Source organism: Dasypus novemcinctus, chromosome 30, assembly GCF_030445035.2.
Source record: "Dasypus novemcinctus isolate mDasNov1 chromosome 30, mDasNov1.1.hap2, whole genome shotgun sequence".
NCBI classification, from domain to species: Eukaryota; Metazoa; Chordata; class Mammalia; order Cingulata; family Dasypodidae; genus Dasypus; species Dasypus novemcinctus.
In genome coordinates, this window is record NC_080702.1 from 37,272,352 (window position 1) to 37,294,724 (window position 22,373).

Below are 22,373 nucleotides of genomic sequence, written 5' to 3' on the forward strand. Positions count from 1 at the left end.
CGCTTGTTCCCCTTCTCATCCTTCTTCTCTCCCTTGCTGCAACAGGAGAAGCCGCTAAGCCGTGCAGCCAGTATGAGCTTTGGGCCGCTTTACAAGCCCCCCCTGGATTCCTCTTTCTGACCCGCTCTAGCCCCCTCTTCCCCGCCGTCTACCACACTTCCTGCGACCTCGGCCTCCCATGCAACCCTATGTTCCAACCTTCCTCCTCCCACCTCAACGTTTCCGTTTCACCCCCCCGGGACACCATTTTCCTCTCCCTCAGTAATCAGTCTGACTCGTCCTTCTCCGACACCTTCTACTTCTTCCCTCGCAATATCTGCGAAGTTTGGTACAATTGCACCTCCGCCTCCGCACGCGCTTCCGGCATAGCCTACCGACTAGATGGCCTCTGGCCATCCACCTCCAACGCCACCCGATCCAAACAATTTGCAGCTTATGTGCAATGTCCCCCCGTCCCCAATTGCAGTCCCAAAGGCTCCCCCCATGCTGCGCCCTTACAGTCTTTTCGCTGGCGCGACTGCATACACCCCAACCCAACCGCCATAGGCCTCTTCACCCCCATGGCCTTGCTTCCTAATGAAACAAGTACCACTATCTTCGCCGACCCACTCCGGGTCACACCCACATACTCCTTCTCTACCTTGTCCCTCTGTGGGCCCTCTTCCTGCCTCAACCTTCGACCCTTCGTCTGTCTCTCCAACTGCTCCCTCTCCAATGGCACTCTAACGGTCAACGGCTCAACGTCAACCTTTGCCAGTCGTTCCACTCAAACCATCCACACCTTTGCCTATGTTAAGCCCCCATTCACCTTTCTCCTCTGCAGAACTCTAAGCTTCCCCTCTGTGGCCTGCTTTCTCCCCAAATTCTGGAATAACTCCCTCCCATACGCTTTCCTGGTTCTCCAGCCACCCCTCATATGGGTCCCCATCAACGCCTCTGATTGGGTCCCTCCCCAACTCTCCCCCGCCCCCTGTCCCCATCAGATCTTGCACCCCGCAGGGTTCAGCACGACTTCAGACTCTCCGCCGCCATTGCCGTCACCTTCATTGCTTCCTTAGCAGCCGCCACTACCACCGCCGTTGCCCTAACACAAACCTCCCTCACTGCCGGAGTCATCAACAACATCTTAGCGACAACACAAGTAGCCCTCGGCACTCAAATGGACATCAACCTTCTCCACCACCACGCCATCTTAAACCTCCGGCAACAAATAGACTTGCTTGCCCTGGACATTGATACCCTTTATTCCCTTGCCAACACCCTGTGTGACGGGCGCTACCCATTCTCCCAGCTCTGCATCACCCCCATCCCTGTCAACCACTCCACCCACCAGTCCACCCTCAGAAACCTAATACTATCTTCTTATAATGCCTCCTTCTACAACCACACCCTGGCACTTCAGGCCTACATAGAGAGTTATTCAGACCTAGCTATTCCCCAGCTCGCCTCATCTGTCCTAGGGGAGATGGGGCAAAAACTCGCCAGCCTGTTCATCCCTGCCAGCCTTGCATTCTATGGTATTATTGGTGCCGGGCTCTTGTTCATCCTCCTCCTCCTCTGTTGTGTCCATGGCGCCCTGCGGCATGCACAGCAAGAGCGACGGCTTATTGCCGCTGCCTCTCTGGTTCTTAGTTAAAACAAAGGGGGAGATGAGGCACAGCATCAGGCAACAGTCTGGCTTGCCTCTCTGGCCAGCTCTGGCGCGAAGTAGGTACCGCTTCCGCTAGGGTAAGGGTGGCTGGTACGGGCACTCCGCCCTCGGCCTGGTACGGGCGTCACCACCCTCGGCCCGCCCTTTGGCCCTCCCACCGCACGTCATCTCATGCCCCCCCTGCTTGCCGAGCTGACCACCTAGCCTTATAAGGGCATGTAGCCCGCCCGGACCAATAGGGAGCTGGGGCCAGCAACGGCCCTCCCCGCACCAGCCCAGTATATCAGTGCCTGCAGTTCCACAATAAACCAGATCTGCGCCATCAGCCAGTCTCTGTGGTCTGTCTCCTCTAGCTGGGCCGTGTCGTCCTCGCCTCCTGCGACCCCACGAAGCCCCGCAGAGGCTTCAAGGAAAGCCCCCTTTTTGAGTGGGATGAGGAACGGACTGGTTGGAAGTTTCCTGACAAGGGGCTTGTTGGAGATTTGGACCAGAAGGGTATCAGGAATGAAAGAAAGAGAAAAAGGGGGAAGGAAACAAACAGCAAGAATGACAGAGCTGGGATCAGGGGGTCTGTAAGTAATGACTCCTCAGACAACTTTATTGTTTACAAGGGGTTCTTTATATAGCCCAGTCTACATGACAAACAAGCAGGAACATGTAGCCTATGTGACATCAAGCAACATGCAGTTAACTATCAGCATTACCCATAGTCTAATGAATTTTTAAAATATCTTATCTCAAGGTACAAAGTCTAAGTGTTCACTACAAAAAGTAAGTGCTCATCTTTTCTTTCAGCCATTAACTGCTTCATCCCATTTGCCAGGAACTCTTAATTACTGCATTCCTTAGGTTGCAAGCATAGCCATGGAGATAGCACATCTCTCCTTGTGAGGCCACTGTGCCTCAGTTTCCAACATCTCCCCCTTTTTGTTTTAGTCGAGGTGACCCTGCCTGTCTTAGATTGCTCTCCTCTGAGAGTCTTACCTGTCATTGACTACTGGCCAAGCTCTTCGACTTGGGGAAAATATTGAAGCGCTTTTGGTAGCAGTGGATTATGCGCATGTAGCATGGCTGTTATGCTTTGCAATTTTCTTCAAAAGCTGTCTGGCTTAGTCTAAAATCATGAGCAACAGAGCAAATATGATTAGCCCTATTCCTAAAGTTGACAGGAAATGCTGTGATTTCCACCAATTACCTGGGTTAAATTTTGTAATATGTGAAATCATATCTGAAAAAATATCCTTATCATTTGCTACATCAATTTGATTATGAGACATTTCTAATATTTTTCTTTGTAATTCAATTATTTCCAGAGAGATATTACTTTTATGGGCCTAATAAATTATTCTTAATTTTTTCCATACTATATCTGATGAATTATATGCAAAGTCATACAGAAATTACTTTCATTCTAATCACACCTCAATCCCCTTAAGTTTAAATTATACAATTGATCTCCAATATGCAAAACAGCAAATCCTAAAGCATTAACCCAATTATTTAACTGTTCATCAATATGCGCTTGGCTATGCCACAAATCACTAGCATTTTTATGCCAATCATGCACGTACTGTTGTGTTACTTATAATAAGCAGTCCAATAAACTGCTTAGACTGTTTCAAGAATTCTTGTACCATATGTAGCAATAACTGATTTTCCAGAGATGACTGCCAAATCCATGTCATTCTCACAGGTATCCAGAGGCATTTTCTTCTTCTGGCCATAGCTATTGTTTCTCCATCCTACAACACACTTCCTGGCATGTATACAAGGCACCATTTTCATAAAACAGTGAATCATTCTTAATAGCCATCTTACCAGTTATGAAAATAAAATGGATCTCCAACACAGGCCTTAAAATGATATATCTGATTAAGCATCAAATACTGTCCTGTCTTATTTATATTTCCCAGCCATTCATACAGAGGGACAATTCTAAGAAATATTTTCCGCAAATTCTTTTGCAGGTTATGACTATGACTGCCATTAGTCCAAGGGGCTGGTATCCATTTTCCTTTGTAATGTTAACAGTTCCTGCCACAATAGCATAAGGAGAGGGCACGCAGGCCCAAAGTGCATAGGCAGATACAAGCTGCAAGTTCACAGTTCCAGAATTTGTAAAGTTAATGTGATGCATGGCAGCAATTGCTACAGGACATCTGAAGGCTCATTTCTCTCAAAAGCAGGAGGGATCTGGTGTCAAAGTCATTGGAGTAAGCATGAAGGAACTTATGGGGATGTCTTTAGCTGTTGGCAAGTAACAGGCTGCTGGAACTGTTGGCCTAGTCACCACAAGGTTTGGTACTCATGATGTTTGCCTTTTCAGTGTAGCTATGCTGCCTTTTCTCAGGTTTCAGTGGTAGGACCCTGGATCTTCACAAAGGCATCTGCATCAACAGACCTAAATAGGGATTTTAGTGGAGTGGGCAGCGACATGACAGACAGTCACCTGTTACTACTAGCAGGTATCCCAGTGTTTTTTCATAGATCTGAGGGTGATTTACAACCGTCCATCATTTCTGTCTTGTTTTTAGTATTTGCAATCTACCTCTGGATAGGGATGACAGTCTGTAGAAAACACTATTGGGTTAAGTCACTTTTAGTAGGGCCTCCCATGCTGCAAAAAATTGCTTTTTTATATTTTGCTTTTGACTTCCTTCCAGAAATGTGATTAAAACCCAAGGGGTACTTGTATATAATTTTGCTTTTGCCACAAATCCACCCAAAGCTAATATGGGTGCTTGCCACATCCAATTCATAGTCTAAGTTAATGTCCACAATTTGCCTTCCTTTTATTATTATTATTTTTTTGTTTATCTTTTTTTAATTTTTATTCATTTTTTAAAAAAATATTACAATCAAAAAATATGAAGTCCCATTCAACACCACCGCCCCCAACCCCCACTCCCCCCACAGCAACACTCTATCCCATGATCATGACACATCCATTGTATTTGGTAAGTACATCTCTGGGCATGGCTGCACCTCCTAGTTAATGGTCCACATCATAGCCCACACTCTCCCACGCTCCAAACAGTGGGCCCTTGGTGGATCTACAATGCCCCGTAATTGTCCGTGAAGCACCACCCAGGACAACTCCAAGTTCCAAAAATGCCTCCAGGTCTCATATCTTCCTCCCATTCCCTGCACCCAGCAGCCACCATGTCCACCCTTCCCACACCAATGCCACATTTTCTCTGTGGACATTGGATTGGTTGTGTCCATTGCACATCTATGTCAAGAGGGGGCTTAGATTCCACATGGATACTTGATGTAATCCTCCTGTTTTCAGTTGTAGGCACTCTAGGCTCCAGTGTGTGTTGGTTGACCTTCTTCAACTCCATGTTAGCTGAGTGGGTAAGTCCAATAAATCAGTGTAGGAGTTGAAGTCTGTTGAGGTTCAGGGCATGGCTATCATATTGTCAGTCCAGAGATTCAAATCCCCTAAATATATCTTAAACCTCAACACCAACTACAATTCCAGTAAAGTAGCATGAGAGTCTTCAGAAAAGAGATCCCATCTGAGTCCAGTTCCATCATGCAGAAACACTGGCTCAAAAGACGGGCCAACTGACATGGCAGTGAACCCCATCTGCCATAATGATAGAACCCAATGGTCTCTATAGCCCTCAAAAAATCCAATACCTGGGGTTGTATCTACTTTATCTGTCTCTGAGACTCTGCTCAGGTGTGCATTAGGGCAATCCTTCTGACAACCTCCATACTCTTTTTTAGAGACTCATAGCCATATAAACTCATTTCTCCTTTCCATTTCCCACTTACATTAGGTCAAACAGCATTTTAAAGTCATGTTATTATATGTAGACAGGGATATTCTGCTGATCCATGTTGAACCTTTAATTCAGGTCATTTTCTAGTTGCATCTTCAGCTGGTATTTGGTAGTGATCCCTCGGTGCCAGGGAGGCTCATTCCCAGGTGTCATGTCCAACGCTGGGGGGAATGCACTGCATCTACATGCTGAGTTAGGCTTCAAGATTGGCCACATTTGAGTAACATGAAGGCTGTCAGGAGGAAACTCCCAGGCACAATGCAGCTCTAGGCCTTGTACTTATTTCAGGCGTATAGGCTCACAAGCATAGTCATTAGTATCAGGGGCTCACTGTTGGACCATCATTCCTTCCTGGTCCGTACACTTGCACCTGGGGGACTGCCGCTGCTCCCCTAGGGACCGTGACAGAGACCCCCTGGACAGTAACCCAGTACCCGCCCCCCAGCTGTTGTTTTCAATTGTTTCCACTATGAGTATATCCAAACATTACCATGCACCCTGGACATATGCCCTGTATGACTCCCTGTCAACCATATATAGCCTGTCAATAACATCTCATACAATTTTTCCTCCACCGCCATTGTAGAAACACTCTGTGATCCAAAACTTCCTGTAAAGCGAAGCCCAATATAATAATGTCAGGTTCCCTTACTGGTAATATGTAATATAGCGATGAGTTTAAAGGTCAGATCTAGAGGATATATTGATTTGGAAAAATTCTACATGCTATCATTTTCTTTTCTTTTTTCCTAATTATTGAGCTTCTCTTCACAAGAGTCTTAGATCACAGTAATTCATATATACAATATACAGTACTCCCACACATACACCATAAAACCTTTTCCCTTCCACAGCGATAATCTTTTAACTTATTGATATCATATTTACTGAAACTGATGTACAGATTCCAAAACAATAGCTTTCAAACAAGGTGGCATCTGTGCTTATATTGTGGTCCACACTTTAGGATATACAGTTTTCTAAAATTTTTAGTTATCCTATGTTTTACATTATGATTTACATTATTCGTCTTTCATCCCCTATATGTTTTTGGTGTAATATTACATGTTTTATATTCATCCTCATGTACTGTCGTGAAACTCCTCTCTTGCCCCCACATTTACCTTGGTTCCATCCATTTAACATCCATTTTCCCCTCCCCTTGGGGCCCACAGTGACAGTCAGTCTCCATTTCCCAAGAAGCCACGTCCAGATATACTTGCAACAGTGTTCAGGGCCTGACTTGCTCAACTGCCTAATGCCCTGGTAGCCACCCTTTCTCTCAAGAGATACATGCAGTTCCCTCTATTTGATGGCATTAGTCCTCCCCAGGATGTGGGTACACACCAACTCTCACTTCTTGGGTCTCTACCCAATGGTACAACCCACCCTGGCAAAATGAGCATTCAGACATTCCCCAGGAGTCCGTCCCATATCAGGCCATGCCCTCTGAGCATCCTAAACAGGTAAACCTTCTAATTATATTTTGATAAAATCTTCTCAGCATTTTACTCTCAACCATCACCTGACACACTCATATGTTCGTATGTTGCCCCTACCTCCCCCCAAATTTTTGGGCAATATTACCCATCCGCCCATCCCCAAACGCCCTCAAACTCGCAAAGCCCCACCCAAAGGCAACCCCTTGCCCACATTTTATCTCTTCTTTGTGCTCATACTTACCACCAGCTCATCATAGATTCTACCCCTGCAGACGTCGACTAAAATCCTTCCTCCACCCCCCGATTTCCTGTAAGCCTATTTCCAGTCTCTAGCTCTCTGTGGCAGCTTGCTTATTTCATATCATTGAGGTCATGTAGTATTTGTCCTTCAACCCTGGGTTGCTTCACTCAACATAAGGTTCTCAAGATTCATCCATGTTATCACGTGTGTTTGTAGTGTATTTGTTCTTACAGCCAAGTAGTATTCCATTGTGTGTATATACCACATTTTATTGATCCACTCATCTGTTGATGGGCATTTGGGTTGATTCCAACTTTTGGCGATAGTGAACAATGCTGCTATGAACATTGGTATACATATATCAGTTTGTGTTCTTGTTTTCAGTTCTGCTGTGTATATACCCAGCATTGGTATTGCTGGGTCATATGGCAAATCTATGGTTAGTTTTTTGAGAAACTGCCAAACTGTCCTCCAGAATGGTTGGATCCTTCTGCATTCCCACCAGCAGTGAATGAGTGTTCCCATTTCTTCACATCCTATCCAGCATTTGTGATCTTCTGCTTTATTCATAGCTGCCAATCTTATGGGAGTATGATGGTATCTCATTGTAGTTTTGATTTGCATTTCCCTGATACCTAGAGATTTAGAGCACTTTTTCATGTGCTTTTTAGCCATTTGTATTTCTTCTTTGGAGAAGTGTCTGTTTAAATCTTTTTCCCATTTTTTAAATGGGTTGTTTATCTTTTTATTTTCATTATATAGGAGTTCTTTATATATGCCAGTCATAAGTCTCTTATAAGATATATAGTTGGCAAATATTTTCTCCCATTGTGTGGGTTCCCTTTTTACTTTCTTGATGAACTCCTTTGAGGTGCAGAAGGCTTTAATTTTGAGGAAGTTCCATTTATCTATTTGTTCTTTTGCTGCTCGTGCTTTTGATATGATATTCATGAAGCCACTTCCTATTACAAGGTCCTGCAGATGTTTCCCTACACTGCTTTCCAAGATCTTTATGGTCTTGGATTTTATATTTAGGTCTTTGATTCATCTTGAGTTGATTATTGTATAAGGTGTGAGATGGTAATCCTCTTTCATTCTTCTACATATGGCTATCCAGTTCTCCAGGCATCATTTGTTGAATAGGCCACTCTCTCCCAGCTGAGAGGGTTTGGTGGCTTTATCGAATCTTATATGGCTACATATATGAGGTTCTATATCAGAACTTTCAATTTGATTCCATTGGTCTGTGTGTCTCTCCTTATTTCAATACCATGCTGTTTTCACTACTGTAGTTTTGTAGTATGTTTTGGAGTCCGGTAGTGTGATTCCTCCAATTTCGTTTATCTTTTTCAATATGTCTTTGGCTATTCAGGGCCTCTTTCCTTTCCAAATAAATTTCATAGTTAGTTTTTCTAGTTCCTTAAAGAAGGCTTTGTTGATTTTTATTGGGATTGCATTGAATGTGTAGATCAGTTTTGGTAGGATAGACATCTTAATGATATTCAGCCTTCCTATCCATGAACAAGGAATATTCTTCCATTTATTTAGGTCTTCTTTGATTTACTTGAACAGTCTTGTATAGTTCTCAGTGTATAAGTTTTTTACCTCTTTAGTTAAATTTATTTTTAAGTATTTGATTTTTTATTTACTATTGTGAATGGTATTTGTTTCTTGATTTCCTCCTGATCTTGCTCATTATTAGTGTACAGAAATGCTACCAATTTTTGCGCATTGATCTTATAACGTGCAAGTTTACTAAACTCACTTATGAGTTCTAGAAGCTTTGTTGGAGATCTTACAGGGTTTTCTATGTATAGGATCATGTCATCTGCAAATAATGAAATTTTGACTTCTTCCTTTCCAATTTGAATGCCTTTTATATCTGGTTCTTGCCTCAGTGCTCGAGCAAGTACTTCTAAGACAATGTTAAATAGAAGGGGAGACAATGGACATCCTTGTCTTTTTCCTGAGTTTAGAGGGAAGGATTTTAGGATTTCTCCATTGGAAACAATGTTGGCTGTAGGTTTTTCATATATACTCTTTATCATGTTCAAAAAATTTCCTTGTATTCCGATCTTTTGCAATGGTTTTATCAAGAAAGTGTGCTGTATTTTGTCAAATGCCTTTTCTGCATCTATAGTTATAATCATGTGATTTTTTTCCTTCAATCTGTTTATATGGTGTATTACATTGATTGATTTTCTTATGTTGAAACATCCTTGCATACCTGTAATAAAACCCACTTGGTCGTAGTGTATAATTCATTTATTGTGTTGTTGAATACAATTAGCAAGTATTTTGTTAAGTATTTTTGTGTCTATGTTCATTAGAGAAATTGGTCTGTAATTTTCCTTTCTTGTGGTGTCTTTGTTTGGCTTTGGTACTAGGATAATGTTGGCATCATAGAAGGAGTTAGGTAATGTTCCTTCTGTTTTGATTTTTGGGAATAGTTTCAGCAGGATTGGTGTTATTTCTTTCTGGAATGTTTTGTAGAATTCACCTCTGAAGCCATCTGGCCCTGGGCTCTTCTTAGTTGGAACGTTTTTAATGACTGATTCTGTCTCTTTGCTTGTTATTGGTTTGTTAAGATCACAATTTCTTCTTCTGTCAATATGGGCTGCTTATGTGTTTCTAGGAATTTGTCCATTTCCTCTGAATTGTCATTTTTGTTGGAATATAATTTTTCAAAGTATCTTCTTATTATAGTCTTTATTTCTGTGGGGTCAGTGGTGATATTGCCTTTCTCATTTCTTATTTTGTGTATTTGCATCTTCTCTCTTTTTTTCTTTGTTAGTCTCGCTAAAAGTTTGTCAATTTTGTTGATCTTCACAAAAAAACCAGCTCTTGGTCTTGTTTATCTTTTCAGGTGATTTCTTATTTTCTATTACATTTATTTCTGCTCTTATCTTTGTTATTTCCTTCCTTCCTCTTCATGTTGGGTTACTTTGTTGTCGTTTTTCTAATTCCTTCAAATGTGCACTTGGTTCTTCAATTTTCACTCTTTCTTCTTTTTTGATATATGAATTTATTGCTATAAATTTCCCTCTGAGTACTGCTTTACTGGATCCCATTAATTTTGGTATGTTGTGTTACCATTATCATTTGTTTCAAGGTAGTCATTGATTTCTTTTGAGATTTCCTCTTTGACCCACTGTTTTTCTAAGAGTGTGCTGTTTAATTTCCAAATTGTGGTGTGAAATCTGGGTCTCTGTCCCTCGCAAATTTCCAGCTTCACTCCACTGTGGTCAGACATTGTTTTGTGAAATTTTTGATCTTTCTGAATTCATTAAGCCTTTCATTGTGGCCTAGCATATGGTCTATATTTTAGAATGATCCATGTGCGCTTGAGAAAATTGTATACCCTGTTGTGTTTGGGTGTAATGATCTATATATGTCTATTAGATCTAGTTCCTCTAATATACTGTTCAAGTGTTTTGTTTCTTTAGTTATTACCTTTTGAGAAGTTCTGTCAAGAATTGATAGTGGTGTATTAAAATCACCCACTATAATTGTAGATGCATCTATTTTTTCACTTAGTCTTTCCAGCGTTTGCCTCACGTATTTAGAGGCGCCCTTGCTAGGAGTATAAATATTTATGATTTTTCGATCTTCTTGACAGATTGTCCCTTTCACTAAATGTAGTATCCTTCTTTGTCTCTCACAATTGTTTTGCATTTAAAGTCTATTTTGTCTGATATTAATATAGCTACTCCTGCCTTTTTTTGGTTATTGTTTGCTCGTATGATTGTTTTCTAGACATTCACTTTCAACCTTCATGAGTCTCTGGGTCTAAGATGTATCACTTGTAGACAGCATATAGATGGGTCATATTTCCTCATCCAATGTCTCAGTTTGAATCTTTTGAAAGGTGAGTTTAATCCATTGACATTCACTGTTATTACTTTCAAGGAATTATTTGTGTTAGCCATATTTTGATTAAATTTGTGTTTGTCATATTTTGTTTGCATTTTTTCCCTTCTATTTTTGTCTTTTTTGTTGCTCTTACACTCTCCTCCAACTCTGCCTGTCCTGTTTTTTCCTTCCTTCCTGCAGAAATCCCTTTAGAATTTCTTGAAGGGGAGATTTCTTGTTGGCATACACTTCCAGTTCCTGTTCATCTGCAAATATTTTGAACTCTCCATCATTTTTGAGTGCTAGTTTAGCTGGATAGAGTATTCTCGGTTGGACATTTTTTTCCTTTAATACCTTGACTATATCATACCGCTGCCTTCTTGCCTCCATGGTTTCAGATGAGAAATCAGCACTTAATCTTATGGAGCTTCCCTTGTATGTGATGGTTTTCTTTTCTCTTGCTACTTTTCGAATTTTCTCTTTGTCTTGAGCATTGGATAATTTGACAAGTATATGTTTTGGGGTGGGCTTGTTGGGGATGATGACCAGTGGGGTGTGCTGTGCTTCTTGGATATATACATCTGTCTCTTTCAGTAAATTTGGGAAGTTTTCAGCCATTATTTCCTGCAACACTCCTTCTGACCCCTTTCCCTTCTCTTCTCCTTCTGGAATGCCTATAATATGTATGATTGAGTGTTTGCATTATCATTCAAGTCCCTAAGTCCTATCTGGATTTTTTCTATCTTTTTATCAACCAATTCTACTATTTGTTTGATTTCTGATGTACTGTCTTCCACATCACTAATTCTCTGCTCTCCCTCTTATAGTCTGCTGATATTTGCTGCAAGTGTACTTTTGATTTCTTGAACTGTGGTGTTCATTCCCATCATATCTGTTATCTTTTTGCATATGTCTGCAATTTCCCCTCCAAGTGTTGTCTTCATGTTGTTAACCTCTTCCTTTACTTCATTAAATTTGTCAGTGATAAATGTTCTGAGATCTTTCATTGTTTGTGTGAAGTTCTGCTCCCCTTCCTGATTTTTAGTTTGTTCATTGGATTCAGCCATGTTTTCCTGATTACTGGTTTGGTTTGTAGATTTTTGTTGCTGTCTGGTCATCATTTTATCTTGACGGGTTTAATCAGTTCCTTAGCTTCTTTGTGTAGTCTTGGGGATTAATTAGCTGCTGTTTTTGCATAAGTGTTATATCTTGTCTTTGTCACTTTGTTCTTCTTAATCTAATTTCTTATTGTTGGTTGAGTTCACTTTAAAAGAAATTATTAGTGCTGGGGAAAGGCAATTGTATAAGCAAGGAAAAATTGTAAAGTATTATTGGTGATATACATTAACAAAGCAACAATATGAGATCTGGGAGGGTGGAGGTTAGATTCATGAAATTGTGTAGAGTTAAAGCAGTAGGTAGAGTACCTATAATGAGGTAGTCGACTGAATATGGGAGGAATATGGTCTGAATTAAAAAGCTATTGTTTTCATGAGAGAGGGAAAGAGAAAAGGAATGCAATAATTTCAAGAGTGGATAACAGAAAGAAAACAAAACAAAGGTATTAGAAATTAAGAGTTAGACACTTTGTGGATCAAAGAAAGGGAGGTGGAATATAGGAGAGACAGTAGATGATGGAGGCTATCAAGATGTATTGGAGAGGGGATATTGTAGATAGCCAAAATCTATTCACACAGAAATGAGGCAGTAGAGGATGAGGAAACCCAGCAAATGTGAGGATTCCCTGCAGCACCTATTGTATAGTTAAGTTAAAATAAAATAAGAAGAAGATGAGGGACAAGAGAGATAGAGAAAAAAAGAGAGGAAAGGAAGAAAGTAAAAGGGGGTGGGTAAAGGGTGGGGAACATATAGGGAAAAGAGAAAAAAGATATAGACCAACCACCACAGCCACAATACCAATTAAAAATAAAACCCTAGATAACTGAAAAAAAAGATTTTGGGGGATACACTGGGTGAAAAGACTAGGGGATAATGCAATGTTAGCAATCAGAACATTAAAAAAATAAAATTAAAATTAAAATAGAATAAAAATAAAAACAAAACAAAACAAAAAAAGGATAAAGGCAAACGTTGAGGGCTAGGACATTCCGGGAGTTCAGATAGACCTCAGGGTGTGATGGATTCAGGGATGGAAAGTCTGAGATATTGAAGACTGAAGAGGTGTGAGTCTCTGGGGTGTGGGCCCCCAGGGTTTAGGGGACTCAGACCTAGCAACCTCAAGTCCAGTTAACAGATAGCCTGGAGCACTGCAGTGCATCACAGCCTTCAGGGATCCCCTCAGCTGGGTGCCAGCCCTATGGGTGAGGTCACATCCAAAAGCTCTATCCTGTGTTCTGTATCCCACAATTCACTCACTCACTGGGGTCTATTCTGCGGATGTATCATCAATTGATTTCAGGACCCCTCCCAACCTGTGATCCCCCAGAATGGCCACTTGGAGGCACCTCTAGACTGCAGCCAATTTAATGACGCAGATCAATATCCAGGCCCAGTCGTGGGGCTCCAGCCAGAAACACTAATAACAGAGTCCAAACCTGAAATTCCCACGCTTCACAAAATATTTTCCTAATCAGCTTTCAAACGTCTCCCACCCTGCCAGACCCTGGTGGTGTCTCTTTATTGCCATCAATTTAAGTCCACTGTAGATCGGCACCAGATTTGGAGGGGGCAGAGCTTTAGGCAGAAGTGCTATTGTTTGTGTCCGCAATCAAAAATTCCCCAGCTTCACAATAAAACTCCCCTTTGTCTCCCCAAATTGGTCTGCAAGTGTCTCCTGTCCTATTAACCCTCCAATAGGCTGCTCAGGGCTTATGAATTCCCCAGTACTGCAGAGCCTCAAAAAAAAAAAAATTCCACAGCTCCGCCCACCCAAGGAAAGTGCTTTCTGCATGCAGCTGGAACCTCTGCATATATCTAATAGACGTATTTTCTCTGTTACCTTCCCACCAAATCAATGACCACATACCTCCTGTCCTGCAAAAATCCTGAAACAGTCTGGTCCCGAGGAGCCTCCAATGCTGCCCAGCTGCTTCTTTGCAGGAGATATTATCAGGTAAGCTCACTCCTTATTATTATTTAAAGCAGCTTGCTGGAGCTTTTCCTACTTCCATGAAGGATCTTTCCCAATTAATACATACAATGGTTTTAACATTTGAGCTAAATGAGAGATGAAAGAGCTACAGTATTCCAAGAATTTTACAAACTACATTAACATGAGAAAACATTACACTTTATCAATTACAGTGGGTTGTAGTTTATTTTACCAAACTAAACATCATTGAAGAATTTGATAGAGCAGCAGGGATCCTGCAGCCTGTCCCAATTGTTTGCTTAATTCAGGCTCTTAAGATAAGATAGTGTCTCTGAGGTTTCTTTTCATTCTGAAAAAAAAGGATTACTGGTTAACATAATGACATCAGTAGAGTTTCAGCCACAGATTTTATTTTTCTATGCAGGAAGATTATTATCACCATACCAGGACAGAAGGTTGGGCTATGTACACAGCCTTGAGGAAGCATTGCAAAAGTCCATTGTTGGGTTTTCCATAGAAAGGAGAATGCAGGCTGGCTTGACTTGCCTAAGGCAATACTAAAGAAAGTCTTAGCACATTTTAAAACAAAGACATAGTGACATAGTTGTATATTAATTATTTGTAACAACCTAGCAATATTTGAGACTGCTGCATACTACAATGTTATTATTTTAATTTATGATAAGAGGTTGTTTCTGTGACACATACCTTTTCATAATAATTAAAACCATAATTAACCACATTGTACTTCTGTTTAACATTATGCTGAAATATTGATAAATTTATACACTGTTAAGTACTCTTTAGAAACTTTTACTCATACAACTAATTAACAGGGGTTAAAAAATCTTGCTAATTTTGTAACACTTTTAAACACCTATTTAATGTATAACATATTAAATGACCTTAACTGTTACTTTAATTTTTCTTTCAAGGTAAAAGAACAAATCTCTTGTAATTGATTTGGAATAAAAAGCTACATTTTAGGATTTGATTTTTAGAAAGCCGGTTTAAACATTATTTTCCTTTAAAAGAGATAAGACTTTTTCTTCTTTGAACACTAAGGAAATGATGAGGTTTAAAGCATAAGAACTATTTTGATAAAAACACTTTCTTTGTATACTGATTATTTATGAAACTTTTACCAAAACAGACTAGTGACTTGAGAGACTTTGAAAAAGGAGAATATTTTTAACTTTGCATTAGTATACTATTTGATACTAAACCTTTTAATACTTTATAGACAGACCCATCAAATCTTACTCTACTTAAATCATACAAATTTCTCTTCCATGAACCTTCTACACTTTCAGTATTCATTCAGGTTTTGTCCCACACTGTACTCTTTGTACTCGATCATTTCATCTTAGGACAAAACCATCTCTTGTTAATGTAACAATAAAAACACATTCCATATATCCTACATACTAAGTTACCAGGCAAACTTCTTACAACTTGTAATTGCCATCAACACAAACAAGCTTGTTAAAATAATGAATTTTTCTTCACTTTAAATACTTAGTAGCATGCAATTCTAGCAACAGTTCCCTAGAAGCAAGTTAGCAGGGAAGACTGGCCACTGACAAGTTTTCCTGTTATAAAATTACCTTTCATTATTTTTATCAATTCAGTATTTGTTTAATAATGACTTTCTGCAATTAGCCATTTAAATACCTTAATTTAAACAATGCTTTATTAAAATTCTTAAAATTATTTATATCCATATAGACTATAATTGTATTATTTTAAGACAAATTTTACCTTTCGAGAAAATATTCCCTTACTTAAAGTTACAATACCTTCTACAACTTGCCACATGCATTTAGATTCCAGGAGTTTATGAAAATTAGCCATCCTACTTTAGGACAAAACACACATTTAAAATTATTTCTGGATTCCATGTTGCCTGTACAATGCAAGCTTGTGCTTATAAACATTTTTATTAGTTATGAGCAATCAGTTAAGATAATTTGAGCAGCATAAATGTAGCTAAGCTCTTATTTAGCAGTTTAGATAGACCGTTAACACATATTTTTGGATTACTATTCTGTAAGACTATACTGAGCACCTCAAGCTCCTGTCTTGTTCCAATTTACATTCTTTCATTTCAAATTTATTTATGGACTTGAGAAATAAAGTAATTTCATCTTTCTCCTCTTCTTCAGACTGTAAAGGATCTAAAGCTGCTGCTATCTGGTGGCATAAGGCCCCTATTGGTAATGGAATGAATTCCTGTTTTTGATATGCTCTTCGTAAAGCTTTCATTATACATCTCCATTTCAAATTTAAAACATTACACCCCTGAAGCTGAACCCAGCAATAGTGCTTTTGTATTAAGGCAAACAATTCTAGTAATTCATAGCTTTATACAGGCACCCTATTAACTTTCAGTAAAGTTACTAATGCTTGCAAATATGCTTCTACACATCCCTTTTGATTACCCAATACCCTGACGACTTCATGGAAAATGTTACTTACTTAAAAGAAGACTCAAGTCACAATGCTTTGGACGTCACATGACCCTCAACAAGGTCTTTTCCGTGGTTCCCAATACTGATTTGGAAGACTCACTAACTTCTTTGGGCCCCATATTGGGGCTCCAGATGTTGGAGATTTGGACACAAAGGGTATTGGGAATGAAAGAAAGAGAAAAGGGAGAAGGAAACAAAGAGAAAGAATGAGAGAGCTGGGATCAGGGGGTCTGCAAATAATAACTCCTCAGACAAATTTATTGTTTACAAGGGACTGTCTATATACCTCAGTGTACGTGACAAGCAGCAGGCATACATAACCTGCATTGCAATAAGTGTAAACACATAGCCTATGTGTCATCAAGCAGCAACATATATTAACTATCAGCATTACCCATGGTCTAAGGAATTTAAAAATATCTTATCTCAAGGTACAAAGTCTAAGTGTTCTATTCACTACAAAAGGTATGTGCTCATCTTTTCTTTCAACCTTTAACAGCTTCATCCCATTTGCCTGGGACTCTTAATTACCGTATTCCTTAGGATGCATGTATAGCCATGGAGGCAGCACGTCTCTCCTTGTGAGGCCACTGTTCCTCAGTTTCCAACAGGAAACTTATGTATGAAAATTAAAAATCAATTACAAGGTCAAGGGAATCCCAGATAGAATAAGCTTGTTGCTAATCTAACTATATAAAAAATGTACAATTTGTCCCAACAGCAGGGACTGAGGGCAAAGGTGCTGAAAAAGAAATATTGGGTTTGAATGGAGTCTGTAAAATAAAGTCAAAAGTACTTGTGGATATGTACTTTACTCTAGTTGATAATGTAGAATTCCACCATGTTTGGATTAACAATACTAATATTTCTAGACATGTTCACTAAAATCAAGAAATCCATAGATAGATGGCAGTTAAGGATTTATTTTTGTCACAGTAAAGTGGGAGCTTACAGATAAGCAAGTGGAAGAGGACAGAATGTTCTATATGATAATGGTTTAGAGGTAGACAAATCAGTATGAACTCATGTAGGTGAATACAGATACAAAAGATTGCATGTATATGTATTACTAGATATGTGCATGTACACATCTTAGAATACACTCATATATTCCCTTACAATCTCTGCATAGAGAACCTAGAGTCTGCAGTAGCAAGGAGTGCAGATAGTGATCAGATCTTGGAATTTAAAACCATTCTTCAATAAATGTCTTCTGAGAGAAATTGCTGTTTCTAGGAAAGAAATATGGAAGAAGCACCTGGTATATTTTGTAGTACCAAAAAAATAAATAGGTGCTAAAATAAACCCCTCTATAATGGGGTTGTATTAAAGAGAAATAAGTTGAACTGAAAAGAGCTTCCACGGCTAGGTAGAACAAATTGCAAAACGGCAACAAAAGTAGTATTATATCACATCCCAAAGTTTGAAATATATGTCATGAGTCAATCCTGATATAACTAAATTATACATGAGAAGAGACAAATCTCTTAAGCTGAAGATTTCAATAATTTATTTAGATAGAGGTCTCTCAAAGATATGGAGCATAAATTCCCGATCTGAAGTATGGGATTCAACTAGTGACTTCTTTCCAAAGGTGATATATGGAAAGGTTGAGAAATAATGAACTTTACACTCGGGGGGACTTCAAAACATCAATATCAACAATGATAAGTCATACTAGTCAGATGCACCCTGGATATGATATAATGAAATGAAAGTTTATCTCTGGTGTCTTCCTCAAAAAACATCAGGATATCTGAAAATTGTAACTGACCACCATTCCTCAAAACTGTCCATGTTATCAAAAATAAGGATTATGTGAGAAGCCGTCACAGTCACAAAGGGATTAAGAATTTATGACAAATAAGCACAACGAGTTATTTTGGATGGCTAATGTTAAGAAGAGGGGAAAGAGGGTCAGATGTTCTTGGAAAATATCTCTAAAATTCTTGCAATATTTCTGTAAGTTCAACACTTTTAATATTGTAAATTTATTAAGAAGTAAAAATATTAGTGAAATGCAAAATCCTAGGAACATCGAATTCCAAGATTTAATCCAGACACAATTAAATGACTTGTACAAGAATAGCACATTGCTCTAAGTCTCACATTCTTCATTCCTTGAATCAGAATAGTGACACTTATTTCATAAATTAATTGAAATACTTAAGTAAAATAATGCATATATAATGTCCAGCATTGTGCTTCATATTAATCTATACCTTATGATTCAACCACACACAGATTCAGTCCTCACACCTTCCCCACATCCACCATGCAAATTTCATCCCACTCATTAATGTGGGGTTTCAACAAGAGTGGTACTCACAATGGCCCAGAGTGAACTTTTTTCAGGGAAAAATTTTCATGATCATCACCTTCTATAAACCAGCACTAACTCCCCAATTACTCCAACCATGAATATCCATCTTGTGCACAAAACACAAGGATCTCTGTTATCTAGCTGCTGCCAAACTGACCAGGCTTTTTTTTCACTTTTCATATTCCTGCCTTTCATTTTTCATCCAATCTTAAGAACTTTTTTAAAACCTCACCACACTTTATGGTTATATTGATTGCACATTTGTGTCTCTTTTGTCAATTTTTGGTGTACTTCTACCCTTTCTCCTCCTGGAATTACTCCATATCATCCCTACAGGCTCAGTACAATCATTAGCTCCCTTTTGAAGCCTTCAGTACCCACTATAGGATGAGTCCATATTTTTTGATCCACTTCACCAGGATCTGAGAGCCATGCCTGGATATTGGATATACACATCTCTTTGTCAATTACCCCATTTTAATGTAATCTCTTTAAGATGAAGAACAAAGTCTTATCCATTTCTTCATTCCAAAAAAATATTTAGAGCTCATCATGAAGTAATCAATTACTAAATATTTGTTGAATAACTAAAGGAAAAACATAATGAATGTAATGAAACAGATACTTTCAACATTTGTAGAGAATGTAGAATAAGTGAATCAAGAAAAAAAAATGCTGCTGAGACAGGGAAGACCCAAGAATGACAGATAAGGCTGGAGGAGGCATCTTTGAAAAAAGAGATATTTAGAGTATCCACTATCTATTTCCATTCTGGCTTTTTAATAAGTTGAGAATGTGTATTTTAAGTTTTCCCTATGAGAATAACCCATGGATACCCTTAAAGTTACTAGAAAAAAATGGGATCATGGACCTAAAATACATTCCCCAGAACCTGTGAAGGTTCTGTAACTCACCCTGAAATTATCAAGGAAGGGTCTGAATTATGTAGATTCTTCCTTGAATTATGAATGAAGTTGGAAACTTTGCTCCCAGGAAGAAAAGAGAGGTGTATTCGCTCATAAGGTGTCTAGACAAATTAGGTTTTTGCTTCACCAGAGATTAATAAAATAGTTTTGATATAGTGAAATCAAATCTTTTAGAGTACCAGAGCAATTAGGGATTCCATTCCCAAAGCCAAATTAAGAAATATTCTTTTTGTCTCAATACTGTCTGTGATATTTAGTTATCTGGAGGTAAGGAAGAAAACTGCAATGAAAACTTTTGAAATTTGGACTTGTTTGACAGCCTTAGAGGCTCTCTTATCCCAGATGACACCTACTTCCCAGGAGGAGGTCTTCCCATTTTAGGTACAGTCTCTAATTTTGTCAGGTTTCCCAAGATGATTTCATTATTTCTGTTTCTGGAGAAAGAGTTTGGATACACTAACATTTCTTATGTCTTCCAATTGTCTCATCTGAAGTTGGTGCTCATACATGAAGATACCCTGTCTCAAGAAGATTTCCTCCTGTCCCACTGCCTCTTCTCCCCCCATAATTAGCAATATCTGTTCAACTCACACTACCATTTGTTTTCTCAGTCATTCAATGAATATTCATTCATCAGCAATATGGTGTGGTAAAGCCTCAACTACTATCTTGTAGTAAAGAGAAGAAAAATGTTCTGCGTTTCTTTGCAAACAGCTCAGAGTCTAAACAAGCCAAGAGAGAGGTATGCAAACATAACCTCCCAAGGGGGTACAGTGGTCCTGGTTAGATTTAATTCCATATGAATGAGGGTTAGATTTTCTATTTCTTCCCTTAGGCTCTTCGGATTTTTATAGGGATTACATTAAACCCATAGATCACTTTTAAGTAGTATTGGCATATTTTGTTAAAAGTTTTATTCACAAACGGCACAATCCTTCCATAGTGTATAATCTGTGGCTGTCTGTTTAATCACATTGTTTTCCATTGATCACCACAATAAATTTTAGAATTTTTTCAGTAATACAAAAAGATAAATACCCTACCTCTTATAACCCCATATTAATGAGTCTTAATATTGTTATGTTTTCTTTGTTACAACTAATGAAAATATTAAAATACTACTGTTGCTTATAGTTGGAGTTTTTAATTTTTTTATTTTTAAAGAAACTTTAGATTTCATAAAAGGTACCAAAAATAACAGGGGATTCTCAACTGTCCACATACTCCCCCTCCCACACTTTTCCATATTAATATCATCTTTCATTAATGTGGTACATTTGTTACAGTTGATGAACACATATAGCAGCATTGTTACTAAATGTGGACTATAGTTCATATATTTTTTCTATTCTCAACACAATTTTGTAGGTTATGATAAAATATATAATGGCCTGTATATATCATTGCATTGTCATGCAGCAAATCCCAGTGTCCCATAATGCCCCCACATTACACCTATTCTTCCCTCCCACTTCCATCAGAATCTCTGGTGGCCAGCACCTTTACATGAATGATAAAAGTTCATCCCTTGCTAGAATAATAATAGTAAGCCTATAATAAAATAATAACAACTCTACTTTAGACAATTGTCCATTTCCCAGTTTTGAGGATATTGGGAAAGTGATGCCCACTCTGTTTCTATTTGAAAAGTTGCTTAGGTCCAATGGGGCAGATGAATGGAACTGTCTTGCTTGCAGTTGCAGACAATCTCTGATCCTTTTTGTGGGCATTTTCCATCATCATTTCCTCTGCAGATTTCCTGGGTGAATCCAAAGAACTGGAGAGTAAGTATTGCAACTCTGCTGAAATTCAAGGCTCATGGCATAGAGAAAGACCAAAGATCTAAATCTCTGGAACCAAAATTTAACAAGTATAATGCTTACTATAGGATTAAGTAGCAGGGGTAGAAGAGCCATGTATGTGGAAACTATAAATAAGTCAAAGTCTGTTACACCAGGGATCATAAATTCCAGAGTAATGCCCACTGACAGGGTCCTGAATTCCTGAGTTTGTTTCACTTGTTATAGTGTCTGGATGTCTAAAGTACTCTGGAATCCCATTAACTGGGACACTGGTTACTGTGTCTGTCAAAAAGATCCTGATTTGACATGAATAAGCAGAACCTATGAATGATCTGCTGACTCATTTTGAAAACTCTTAGCCATAAAAAAATTTTTAGACATTTTTTTCTTTATTTTTTAAAATGTTACTTTAAAAAATGTGAGGTCCCCACATATCCTCTACCTCCTCACCCCACTCCTCCCACATTAATCACCTCTTTCATCATCCTGGCACATTCATTGCATTTGGTGAATATATATTGGAGCACTGCTGTACCACATGGATAGTGGTTTACATTGTAGTTTACACTCTCTACCAGTCCACCCATTGGGCCATGACAGGACATACAATGTCCAGCATCTGTCCCTGCCATAAAAATTTATTTCTATTTAATATTATATGCATTTGTCCATGGTCTCTTTGATGGGGTATATGGGAATGCCCTATGTTTTCTTCATGACTTTTCTGTAATGAAAATTTTCTTTGAGCATAAAATGGAAAAAATAAGGCATTGGCTGAATATAAGGAAGAAATTGTTAGTGTACCTACAAGGCAACAAATCT